Source organism: Aquarana catesbeiana, linkage group LG06, assembly GCF_042186555.1.
Source record: "Aquarana catesbeiana isolate 2022-GZ linkage group LG06, ASM4218655v1, whole genome shotgun sequence".
NCBI classification, from domain to species: domain Eukaryota; kingdom Metazoa; phylum Chordata; class Amphibia; order Anura; family Ranidae; genus Aquarana; species Aquarana catesbeiana.
This window is the reverse complement of record NC_133329.1, coordinates 62,387,623-62,401,513: the sequence shown is the minus strand read 5'-3', so window position 1 is coordinate 62,401,513 and position 13,891 is coordinate 62,387,623. Positions and strand designations below refer to the sequence as shown.

Here is a 13,891-nt window from a genome sequence, read left to right as displayed (position 1 = left end):
ACTGCTTGTTTACTCTCTCTCTGGCTGGCTGCTTCATCTCCCCAGACCATGTGCACTCCCCCCAGGCCAGCAACATGACTTGTCTCTGACGAGGGAGTCTCACCTGCATTTTATCTTTCATCCATGATCGATCTGCACTGTTGGAGATCCGCAGGAGAGGAGGAGAAGGAGGAGGAAAAGACAGAGGCGGCAGGTCACAAGGCGAAAACGGGACTCCAGGAGCAACCTGTGAGCATGTGCCACTCGACATCATGGACAGGCCAGCCCTGCCACTGCACATGACCCCATTCGTCCAATCACTGGGCGCCGGCCGTTCTGCCTGAGAGTAAACATGGCGGCCGGAGCACGGGGACACAGTATATCGGAATTAGGACAGTGGCACACACTGACTTTGAATTGCGCCCCCCAAAATGTTGCGCCCAGTGCCACGGCCCCCCTCGCACCCCCCACGCTACGCCACTGCCTCCCCCTACAGTTAGAAGCATTCCCTAGGAAACACATTTAACCCCTCCCTGCCCCCTAGTGGTTAACCCCTTCACTGCCTGTCACATTTACACAGTAATCAATGCAATTTTATAGCATTGATCGCTGTATAAATGTGAATGGTCCCAAAAATGTGTCAAAAGTATCCGATGTGTCCGCCATAATGTCGCAGTCACGAAAAAAAATCGCGAATGCCGCTATTACTAGTAAAAAAAAAAAAAAAATAATAATTTTTTTTAAAAAATGCCATAAATCTTTCCCGTATTTTATAGACGCTATAACTTTTGCGCAAACCAATCAATATACGCTTATTGCGATTTTTTTTTACCAAAAATATGTAGAAGAATACGTATCGGCCGAAACTGAGGAAAAAATTTGTTTTTTTTAAAAAAAATTGGGATATTTATTATAGCAAAAAGTAAAAAATATTGTGTTTTTTTCAAAATTGTCGCTCTTCTTTTGTTTATAGCGCAAAAAATAAAACTGCAGAGGTGATCAAATACCACCAAAAGAAAGCTCTATTTGTGGGGAAAAAAGGACGTCAATTTTGTTTGGGTACAACGTTGCACGACCGCGCAATTGTCGTTTAAAGTGCAACAGCACTGAAAACTAAAAATTGGTCTGGGAAGGAAGGGGGTGAAAATGCCCGGTATTGAACCGGTCAAAGGAGCAGGATCTTTTCTTTAGAGTTACAACCATGTTAATTAAAGATTTCTGTGGCTTTATGCAAAGTGTTAAATTATTGCAAGTTCTCTCAGCTGAAGACAAGCAAATCCTGGAATACAGTTCAAGTAACACTGTACTTCTTAATGCAGTTCTCAAGCGAACAAGATAAATAGGCATTTCTGTCAATAGGGGGCACTGTAGGGAAAAGGCTCCAGTTTAGTTTGCTTTTGAGCTCCATCTTTGTACCTCCTATAGTTGGGGTCATTGTTGGTATACAGTAGATGATAGTTTCTGTCCTTTCAGGCCTTAATTGGCAGATAAACTAATCTGTCAGACAACTATACTTTCTTATCTTTATAACCTTGAAATGATTCCTATTAATGTTCTCCACTATCACAGCATAATGTTTACCTATAGTCTGGTCAGTAAATTGGGTTTTCTTTTCCTCCTCTCGTTAAAATGATGAGACCAACATCTAGAGTTTGGAAACTTTCCACTGTGCAATTTCTGCTGCAATTTGCAAATATTGTGAGAAGAAATATTATTTTCCAAATGCTACAAGGATGACAAAAATCCTTTTATGCCAGAGGTGCCCTAAAGACCATAAAAAATACCTTATGAAATGAAATGATGAGGACCAGAATGAAAATGCGAGCAGCTTTCTCTCCAGAGTTCTCATTCCAGAAACACTCTTCTGTTTCTGGATCATCAAAAAGTGTTTCTTCACCAGCAGCATCTTCAAGTAAGGCAGTGTTGAAAACCACGGCCTTCCAAAAATACACAATACTTTCATTTATAGATAAAATTACACCTAAAAATGAGGAGAACATTGATCATGCTCTTGCAAGAGCAATATATGCTTCCAGATTAGCATTGTCAATATGAGGAAAAGGGGGATGCTTACTCGTTCTCATATATAGTTGAAATGTTCTTACCATATAAAGTTCTTTTTATTCTATTTGTAATAAAAATGATAATTTTCCAAAGCAAGTTTAGTTTATTTACTGAATAAGCTGTACTTTTATTTCAAGCATAATACTTTTACATACACCGCATTTCACTTTCCCAGTGTAACAAAATTAATTTTTTGTAAAACTACTCCACAATGATGTTTTTCTAAGTTTTCAAAAATTTTAATTTTTTCCAGAAAAAAAACAGGGAAACATTTTTTTTTTCGCATGGCTTCAAAGTTTCCAGAAATTTTATCTCTACTTCTGACACTCTAGGCTCAGACATGAATAAGGCAAACGCTGTTCAGTAACCTTGTCACAACATTACCCAGCACAAAGTAAAGGGCAATTAATATGAATTTCAATAAAAACTGTTGTATTATGTATTTCAAATGAGTTCAAGTCAATTCTAGAAACAATTGGCTTGCAGCGATACAAAGTTAGAGGATGTTAGACAGTAAGCAGATTTAACACAGGTACTAATGGGTAGGCAGATTAAAATAGATAGTATTTAACCACTGGGTGAAACAGTATGGATTATTTTGGTGCTTTCTAAGGGTGCAGCACTGGCTGTGGAAAGGAGGCCTGCCACCAATGCAGGCAGGCTTTGCACAGTCACCAATGCAGGATTGGGAGAGAAGGTAATAGACCTATAAGGTTAGAGGAGAGGCACTCCTGGATGGGTGATAGATATATGTATAGGGAAAATTCAGTTTGTGTTTGAAGCTGAACCTTCTGCAGGCAGTTATTGGGGCCCTTTAGTATAGGTGCTGATGATTGAGCCAGATATGCATACAGTTATGCCCCGTACACACGGTCGGATTTTCCGAAAATGTGCAATCGGAGTGTGTTGTCGGAAATTCCGACCGTGTGTGGGCCCCATCGGACATTTTCCATCGGATTTTCCGACACACAAAGTTTGAGAGCAGGCTATAAAATTTTCCGACAACAAAATCCGATCGCATCAATTCCGACCGTTTGTGGACAATTCCAATGCACAAAGTGCCACGCATGCTCAGAAGAAATTCCGAGATGGAACAGCTCGGTCTGGTAAACTTAGCGTTCGGAATGGATAGAGCACTTTCCTCACACTGCAATGTAAAAAATGGTTTAATACAGCGCACTCTCTTCTTCTTTATAATGTAAGAAGAATGAAGTAGTTTTGCTGCTCATATTCACACAAACTTCTCACAAACTTCTTTCTTTATTATTTATCGTGATTCCCTCAATATATTTTGATTTGTCACATCTGACCAAATTTCTTTTTTGTTGTTTTATTTATTTATTTATTTTTTCAAGGCTGATTTTTTTTTTTTTTGGGGTTTGTATTCTTTTCAAGGCTGATGGTTTTTTTGGGGTTTTACTCCATAATATTTTTGTGTGTGTTTTGTGTGTCAATTTACCACAACACCATTGATATCTAGTATTATTTAATCTCAAGGAGATTGCTTGGTGTTGGTGTCCCTTGTTAATTTCACATTGTATTTTTGAAATGTACCTGAATCCTCACAAACAAACTGTCCTTTTTGAAGGAAAAGACACATAGGCGAGTCTAATTGAAACAAAAATTCCTTTATTAAGGGCTCAGAACCAAACAAAGAGGGAGGCAACTCTGGAGAAACAGCAGAAATTGGCAAAGCCTTGGACCCGCAGGGCACACATCAATTCTTTTACAGCAAAATTGGTGGCCTGAGGAGTCCATATATAAGGGAGTGCAGTCTTGTCCAGAAGTCCCAGAGATCATGAAAGCAGCAGATGACATCTGTGTCCCCAGGCTGTGGTACTACAAGAGCCTGCATCTTTTGCCAGACCAGACTAAGCCCAGGGCCATCACTCTCTGGTCTTCTTTCCACACTTCCTTCCCGGCTGTGGCTCTGGTGTTGGAGATGTGGCAGGAGGAGGAGGACCTGGAGGAGGAGGAGGAGTAGGACCTGGAGGAGGAGGAGGAGGACTATGTGTGAGGTCATAAATGTGGGTAGCACATGTTATTTGGCCCTTCAACCCCTCATTGAGAGCTTCCAAAATTAAGGACTCACACAGGAGTCATTGGCCCTCCTTCATCTGCATCATTTTGCAGGCAGTTATGCCAGCAAAGTCCTCCTCCACACTGTGGGGGCTTCTCAGGGCCTCTGTAGCCTTCCAAAAGAGGCCTATGGCAGTCTCCTCCAGGTTACTCCACTTCCTGCCACTTTGTCTTTGAAGGTGTAGGGGAGGGACCTGGGTATCAGGCAGCCTGCTTGGCCCGGCCACCTCCTGCCTGAGACTTCCCTGTGTATGAAAAAGGGACATGGTTTTAGTTTTTGCATCATCAATCACAATCATAAATTAGTACTCCAAACTAACATCTAGTTAACATCATTGATTGGACAACCACAAAGATTTAGAGGAATGCTATACCTGGCTCAAGCTGGGCTCCACCACATGTTGCTGCCTGGAAGGCCCAGGTTGGGCTTCAGAAGCCTCAGCTGGGGGGGAAGAAAGCGTGGAAGGAAGAATGGAGAGTGCTGGCCTGGGTTCAGTCTGACCTGCCAGAAAATGCAGGCTGTCATAGTACCACAGCCTGGGGACATAAATGTCATCTGCAGCTCCTGATCTCTGGGAATCCTGAACCTTCTTGTGCTCCCTTAGATATGTACTCCTCAGACTACCAATTAGGATCTTCAAATAGGTGATGTCTGCCGTGGGGATCACCGTCTTCACAAATTCCAACAAATTATCCAGCGCTGCCTTCCTCTTTATTTGGTTCTTATATTCAGGGTGGTTTATCTCCCATAGACAGGGCAGCTCCCTGAACATATCAATGAAGATTGGCATAAAGTCCTTATCTTTCAAGATATCCATTTTCACTGCAAGACACAACACAAGACAAACCCTAATGTCAGCCTAAAGTCTTCTAAACTTGTGCAAATACAGGCCTCAATCTAGAAGCAGTATAGGCCCAATGTTAAATCTTACCTTCGCAATCACGATCGGCGCCTCCGTTACTCCTTCCTCCGCTCACAGATCGTATGTACTACGCACGCGTGTTACGCTTTATAGACACTGCGCATGCGTGAAACTCCGCCCGCACCTGGCGTTCTTTCTAGTCTATTCCCCGCCCCTCCTCGTTCATCGCAGTGGGGAAGAGCACATGGCGGAGTCAGAGAAGGTGTCTGATAATTACACCAACGAGGAGGAGGAAAGCCCGGAGGCAGAAATGTCCCAATCCAGAAGGAGACGATTTAAGGCATCAAATATGTCCTTTGGGGAGATGTTGGAGATGGTGGACATCCTGAAGAAGGCCGACTATGACGGGAAGTATGGACCTCACCCCAACCCCAATGTCCGAAAGGCCAAGATCATGGCGAAAGTGGTCAAAAGTTTGCACCAGAATTTCAGGGTACGTCGATCAAAAGATCAGCTCAGGAAACGGTGGTCGGACCTCAAATTAAGAGAGCATGAGCAGTACAGAAAGATCCGGAGAGTGCTGCAAAAAAGTAAGTAGTTGTGCTGTGTTCCAATTCTTTTTATGTTTATTAACTTCATGCTGCTCCATGTCCTTTTCTTAACTGTTATCCAGTTTCAAAAGGCAACTTTCATGTTCATGGGCACATTATTCGTTCGTATCAAACATTTTTCTTTCGGCCTAGAAAACACCATTGTTTTGGCCATATGCATTTGCCCACATTTTTTAGGGCCTACTTGTCTGAAAATAATTTGTTTGTGTAGATGGGTTTGTTACTAGAATGAAATGCAAAATGGATTCTGTGTAAGGAGAGGACACTCAGCAGCTGTTTACACATCTGGACACTGGAGCACTAGTGTGGGACACAGGAACACCCTTTTTATTAGGGGGCCCACACAGGTGATCCAGTGTATACTATAGGGGTGTCTCCATCTGTGAAGCTTGTACAAAACAGGTAAGTATTGAAGCTTGACAAAGGACAAGAAAAATGCAACATCTTGTAACTCTGCCAAAACAGACAATTGTACCCCACTTCGAAGCAATGTTTCATATTTATAGTTCTGCCATCAAATATCTGTGTGCTAAGTAGACCTATTTTTTTTTACATAGGGGAGAAAAGACTCGGAGGACACCCCTCAGCCGAGGAGACCAGAGACCCCCCACCTCTGGAAGAAGCGGAAATCCACCCAGAACAAGCAGAGCAGGAGGAGGAAGAGGTGGTGGAAATTGGCACCACAACAGGTGAGTGTCTGCGACCACAGGCTCAGGTAAGAGATGGATGCCGCCATATTTATAATACATGGTGTTTTTTGGCTTCTATCTTTTTAGGTGATCGTGATGTTGTGGATCCAGATACTTTCACCTTGGAAAGTGCACAGATCCTGATCAGGGAGATCATGGGGTGTAATTGGGACTTGGAAAACATCAAGAAAAACATCAATGATGTTCTTCAAAAAATGAAGAACATCATTGATGTTTTAGGGAGAGTTTAAAACCCCTCCAAATCCCTTTGGTTTTTTGTGTGCTAAAAATTTTTGACATTTTTTTGACAAATTTGAGAAAAGCCAAATTTTGAAGATGCACACAGTGTGTCAACATGTGCTATCTGCCATCACAGAAGATCAATGGACATGTTTTGGGGGTGCAACCCCTTCCTCAATAATAAAGTAGCTGTGAGGAAGGGGTTGCACCCCCAAAACATGTCGCTTGATGCCCCATGATGGCAGGTAGCACATGTTGGCATTCGTAAATTTGTGTGCATCTTCAAAATTTGGCTTTTCCTGGGGTGACTTCACCCCATCTGAACGCAATATCAAACACAGTATGTAAATATACTCATGTCTGATATTGCCTTCAAGTTCTACCAAAAGTAAACTTTGTAAGTTCAAGATTTGTGTCTTTCTTGTTGGTTTTAAACATGCCTGTTTTATCTTAAATGGACATTTCTACTTTTTCTAATGTGACCTCAAAAATTGTTATACAACAAACATGTTGGTTTGTTTTAAAAAACCTTTTCTAAATGCACATGTGATTGTGCTGGTGTTAAAAAGATTGTTAATCAAGAATGTGTGGATTATTGTCTCAACGCTACAACACTTTTGTGATGCTCTAATTGGTGTTTTCTGTGACAATGGGTGTTATTTCCTAAGGGCAAATCCACTTTGCACTACAAGTGCAGTTTCAAGTGCACTTGTAGTGCAAAGTGTCTTTGCCTTTAGTAAATAACACCCAACAGTGCTTTGTAAGGTTACACAATCACGTCATTTTCAGGACTCACCACATTTCTGTCAAGGTCAGCTAAAACAAACACAAGCAGTAAATGTCACCAAAGATTTGAGTAGTTATTTGTATTTTTTTATTATAAAAAGGTTTCAGACATTGTCTTGCATATTGATAGCCCCCCTACCTGCAAAGTATTCAAGGTATCTTAGCCGGACATCACGGGCACTCAGGGGGGGCAAGGCAGGACTGACACTTTCAAGCGCCGTCAGGGTTGTTTCATTTTGAATTCCAGCCTCAGGCCCAACTGAGCCAGCATAGTTGGCAGAATGTTGCCGTAAAAAGTTGTGTAGAACACAGCACGCCAGGATAATATGATTCAGTTTATACTCCGCCATATGTATGGGTGTAAGAAATAGGCGGAACTGGCTGGCCATGATTCCAAACGTGTTCTCCACCACTCTTCTGGCTCTGGCCAGCCAGTAATTAAAAACCCTCTGGTCCGGGGTGAGGGTCCTCATCGGGAATGGCCGCATAAGATGGTCCCCCAGCGCAAACGCTTCATCCGCAATGAAGACGAATGGGAGTCCTTCCACATTGTCTTCTGGAGGTGGCAAGTCCAAGCTGCCATTCTCGAGACACCTGTAGAACTCCGTCTGGGCGATGACTCCACCATCGGACATCCGGCCATTCTTCCCCACGTCCACATACAGGAACTCATAAGTAGCCGACACCACCGCCAACATCACAATACTTTTGAACCCCTTATAATTATAATGGTACGACCCCGAGTTGGGTGGTGGGACGATGTGGACATGTTTCCCATCAATTGCCCCTCCGCAGCTAGGAAAGTCCCACTGCTGGGCAAAGTGGTAGGCCACAGTCTGCCATTCCTGTGGCGTGGAAGGAAACTGTGGAGTCAAACAAAAAAAAAATTTGTCACATAAACAGGGAAAGCAGATTAGACACAAACATTCTTGGCCAACATCAAGATAACATTTATTTGAGGGAGTTTTTAAAGACCAAGGTATAAGGTACACCCCTCTCATGGGCCATTTCTAACATTATAGGGGGGGGGGACTCTTGGACAGGTAACCCTCTCAACTTCATTGAGAGATGAATGCCTAAATAATGGGTATTACTTAGAACAGCCCCTCCTTAGTTACACTATTGGCAGCCCACTGGACAGGTAAGAAGTGTCATAATACAAAGAGATAAATAAACATTGTACACATTTCAGCACATTTGGACATTCTGCTATTACCTAAGATAATAATAGTATACAAAAACTTTAAACATTACCATTTGAAAGTATACAGGCAGGCCCTTGCACTACATGCTTTGGGGAATTCATCCATAAATGTGACCACAAAAGAGATGGGTATAGTGTGTATGGGTTTGGCAAAGTCAGCAGATAGATGATTGAGGATAGATAGAGAATTGTTATCAGCTGACTTAGCAGTTGGGGGGAGGGAGGGTTTCAAATGATTTGGGGACCCAAATCATTTGATTTGGGGACCCAAAGCCTCTGGCACTCTGCCTGAATTTAAAGCACAAATCACATTTTAAAACCTTTTAGGGGGTGTTTGGGGTAAAGCACTACTATGGAGCAGATAAAATACATTGTTAAGTGACTACATGAGGTGAATATAGGGCCAGGAGACCATGCTGGGGAGGTAAGTGAAGGCAACTATGTATGAAGGACGAAAAAATAATGACATAAAAATCCAGCATGAATGAGGACAAAGGGGACAATCACAGCATACTACAATCATGGTAATTAGGGAATGAGGAAAGAAATACAATATATTAGCAAACATTAAATACAGTCCTGCAGGCTTCTCCCCATCGTCAAGTACCGCAGGGTGGCGACGAGCCTCTGCTCCGGAGTGATGGCTTGCCTCATGCAAGGTATCCTGCCTGCTGATATAGGGGGTCAGCAAAGCCAACAAACGGTGAAATACGGGGTCCGTCATCTGGAGAACGTTCCTGAAATTATCAGGATTATTCTCACATAGCTCACGGAGCAAAGGCATGCGACAGAACTGGTCACGCTGAAGCAACCAATTCTTGGTCCATGAACTCCTCCCCACCCTGTTCATGGACTGGACTTGTGTCAAGGTAAGGACCCCAACACCAAGCACAGCACAGCACGAACTCTACGAGGAGTACGTATACGCAACATGGCTAGAAAACGGTCGGCTGCTCAGAACGAAGTAACAGAATGCACTGAAGAACAGCAAGGCCTGTGAAGAGCGACCTGAAAAACAGTAACGAGCGGACAAGATCGCACTGAATAGTACAATACGAACTGACTGCACGCACTAAAGAGCAGATATAAACCCACAAGCACAAACTGAACAGCAGAAAACGATCTGAAAACCACGAGTCTAAAAAAGCGTGAATCGTCTCTCACCAAACTTTTACTAACACGAGATTAGCAAAAGGAGCCCAAAGGGTGCTGCGCTTGGTTCTGAACTGGCCTTTTCTAGTCTCGTCGTACGTGGTGTACGTCACCACATTCTTGGCGATCGGAAATTCCGACAACTTTGTGCGACCGTGTGTACGCAAAACAAGTTTGAGCCAACATCCGTCGGAAAAAATCCATAGATTTTGTTGTCGGAATGTCCGATCAATGTCCGATCGTGTGTATGGGGCATAAGAGGAAGGTAACAAGGTCTCTAGGGCTGCAAATAACGATTATTTTCATAATCAATTATTGTTTCGATTAATCAGATAAAAAGCTCAACATGCATTTTTTTCTTTTATTTAAAATAATTCAATGATTAAAAGGAGTGTTACGCATAAACTGCAGAATAAATATCTCGAACTTTACACTAACATTACACAACTGTACAATTTTTCAAATAGCAGTACAAAAAAACATAAACATTATCAAAAGAGATGGACTGTTCCAGAAACTTTGCATTTGAATGTAAAAATGTTAACATGTCCACATGCTTAGGACTGAGGATGGCTTTTTTTTTTATTATTTTGTTGCTTGCAACAGATGATGTGGCTGTGCCTGGGATACACAAGTAGCATTTTGTTAGTTTTGCCAAGGTCGGATATTTCTCTTGGTTACTCGTCTATCAAAGATTCCCCTCCTTGCAAGGGCCTTCTCTGCTAATTAAGCCTGGACTTCATTAGTTCTTATTAGACTTATGTTGCCCCATTTTAGTTCCCTCTTCACTGCTACTCCCAGACTCCAGAAGTGAATCAAATAGAGATGCTGCAGATTTTGAAAGCTCAGCGACTGTAATTGAACTAAAACAAATGATGCTGCGCTAAATCCATGTAAGGTCTCTAATTATGTTGAACTGTTACCATGTGCTAATATAAGTGACAATATAAATAAATTCAATAATATACATCCAATTGAAACAATGTATCTTCTTGTGATTGTCCAAACAATGTATCAAATATTCCAGTGCATATTATTACTGTGTATATAATAAGTGTCCAAAATCAAGATGTGATATTCCTGAATCTTCACAAATCCTCAAAGACCATGCCTTATATGAATCCACCACAGTGCTCCCCCATTAGAAATGCGCTCACCTTAAGATGTGGGACCTCACAATTAAGTTCGTCAAAATAAGCCTTTTAGTCACTCTGGACTAGCAAGTGATATGATCTTTCTTTCTGCTCTGTCAATGTTCTCCCATAATGACTCGATATATGTGGGAAGAGAACTCCATATAGTGCTTATATCGTTTTAAACATAATACCATTTATTAAAATATGTGCATAAGACTCACATTTAATAGGTGCTCCAGTGCACCAACTTTAGCATAAACAGCATATAGCAAATAAAATCCACCATGCGGAGGCAAATTCGTGCTTCTCCTTAGATGATACAAAGCGCCTTGTCAGCCAAAATTGCCACTCCTCTGAGCATTACATCACAGGGTCACGTGACTCATCAGGGGGCTCCCTCATTACATCACAGGGTCACATGATCATGTGATGTAACGCGTAGGGGAGGGGAAATTTTGGCTGACAAGACGCTTTTTATCCTCTAAGGAGAAGCACAAATTTTTCCATGAGGGAGATGAAGACTCGGTCAGCCTCTGGACAACTTAGGCTCTCTACTATAGCTTCTGTCTTGGCTCTCCTTCCCTTTTTACTTGGATCCCTGGGATGCTCTGCTTTTAGCCCCCCCCCCCAGCTAAACCTAGCTGGGACCTTGATGTCTTCAACTGGCTACTGCCCAGAAAGGCAGGGATCTTCTCTGGTGAGCTGGACACTGGGATGCTGTTTTATACCAGCATACTGCAGACTCCCCTGCCACTCAGGCTTCAGACTATTTATGGGCTCTTTCCCCACCTTTTGGGTACACACCTCCCCAGGGCATGGCTGAAGCTCCATAAATATTCAGAATGCAGCCTCTGCTCTCCCTCCCATTAGGTTCTAGATATCGCTAAATTGCAGGTAGCAGAGCAGCAGCCTGTGAAAACATGAGCAGCCCTAACTAATCAACCCCTGTTCCACTGATTACATTTGGAACCCAACTCAATTTACCAATCAGCCTACTCTAAACTTAGTTAGGAGGGTGCTACACAAGAAACTGTCAACATGCTTTGAGGGCTCAATATTCCTCTGTCATCAGGGTGGAGAAAAAAGAGAACTTTTTCAATATTTTAAAATGTCTTACTATAAAGCACTAATGCAGTATTATATATAATACCACATCTCAAATAAATTAGTGCTTTCACTCTGACATTCCTGATGGTACCTCACATGTGTTGCATGACTTATGTTTACATATATATGTTTGCTTCATGCTGAGCATTTGAATAGGGGTGTGTACAAAGGTTTAAACATTTTCACAATATGTTTATTTATTTTATATAATTTTCTGTACACTTTTTTTTCTTGAACATTATTACAATCACAAAGGGGGCTAACAAGCCCAAATCATCCCAAATGTGATAGCTTTGGGCGGGTGGCAGGTCCTCTTTATGGAGACATTGGGGGTGTATTACACTCCCAATGTCTCCCCTACCCTCCACTGTAGCTAATTGTCTATCGTATTCCTTTTTTGTTTTTTCTGTTTTTGTAGTATTCTTATACAGGGAGACACCCTCTTCTTAATTGTGGGTGTCACCCCTCACTATTTCTATTGAGATCAGGCTCCCAGGTCTTTTTTTTGTTCTAATCACGCACAGACCATGCTTGATCAGCTGCATCCTCAGCTACAATAAGGGATGACAGCTGTGAATCTGCTTCCAGGTTCATTCGTTGGTACCAAACTTACAGCAGCAGCCATGAACTTGCTTTAACAAAAATAAAAACAATTAATATTTACTGGGTATTAACCACTTCAGCCGGAAGGATTTACCCCCTTCCTGACCAGAGCACATTTTGCGATTCGGCACTGCGTCGCTTTAACTGACAATTGCGCGGTCACGCGACGTGGCTCCAAAACAAAATCGACGTCCTTTTTTTCCCACAAATAGAGATTTCTTTTGGTGGTATTTAATCACCTCTGTGGTTTTAATTTCTTGCGCTATAAACAAAAAAACAGCGACAATTTTGAAAAAAAATCAATATTTTTAACCTTTTGCTATAATAAATATCCCCAAAAAATATATAAAAAAACAAAATTTTTCCTCAGTTTAGGCTGATATGTATTCTTCTACATTTTTTTTTGGTAAAAAAAATCGCAATAAGCGTATATTGATTGGTTTGCGCAAAAGTTAAAGTATCTACAAAATAGGGGATAGATTTATGGCATTTTTATTTATTTATTTTTTTTATTAGTAATGGCGGTGATCTGTGATTTTTATCGGGACTGCGACATTGCGGCGGACACATCAGACACTTTTGACACTATTTTGGAACCATTTTGGCATTTATACATTGATCAGTGCTATAAAAATGCACTGATTACTGTGTAAATGACACTGGCAGGAAAGGGGTTAAACAATGGAGGGCGATCAAGGGGTTAAGTGTGTCCTAGGGAGCGATTCTAACTGTGGAGGGGGTGGGCTCACTACAACATGACAGAGATCACTGCTCCTGATGACAAGGAGAAGTAGATCTCTGTCATGTTGCTAGGCAGAACAGGGAAATGCCTTGTTTACATAGGCATCTCCCCATTCTCCCGCTCCGTGACACGATCGCGGGACACCGGCGGACATCGAGTCCGCAGGACCCACGGGCACGGTGACCCAGTAAGCGGTGGGTGTGCGCATGCCCACTAGCCCGCCAATTAAAGGGAACATACAGGTTGGCCCATTTGCCCACCGCTGCCATTGTGCCGACGTATATCGACGTGCGGCGGTCAGCAAGTGGTTAAAGGAAGTTGAAAAATAACGGAATTACTGGCAGAAAAAATAGGTTCAAATAGGATTAATAGGATCACCAGGTGTAAAAAAGGAACAAAAAAAAACTAAAAAAAAAATGAATGTAGCTATAATATCCAAGACTTGATAAAGCAGAAGTAAACACAATGATTTAACAATTTGCAGGAATGTGCCAGGAATGTCACATTGGTTTTGCTTTCAACCAAACTCTCAAACCATCCAATGGCTGGTGTCATAACTGATCACATGTGCAGCATCATGGCAGTTGTAGATTAAACAGAGTCCAAGATAGCAGCTTCCTTGGCTGAAAACGATAG

At 42.0% G+C, this 13,891-nt stretch overlaps 1 protein-coding gene across 2 annotated transcripts in view; it reads left to right on the top strand.

The window, feature by feature from the left end:
* The window catches only part of LOC141148554 (uncharacterized), a 456,462-nt gene that overhangs the window by 441,265 nt on the left and 1,306 nt on the right, over window positions 1–13,891 (top strand). The gene's annotated exons all lie outside the window — the stretch shown is intronic.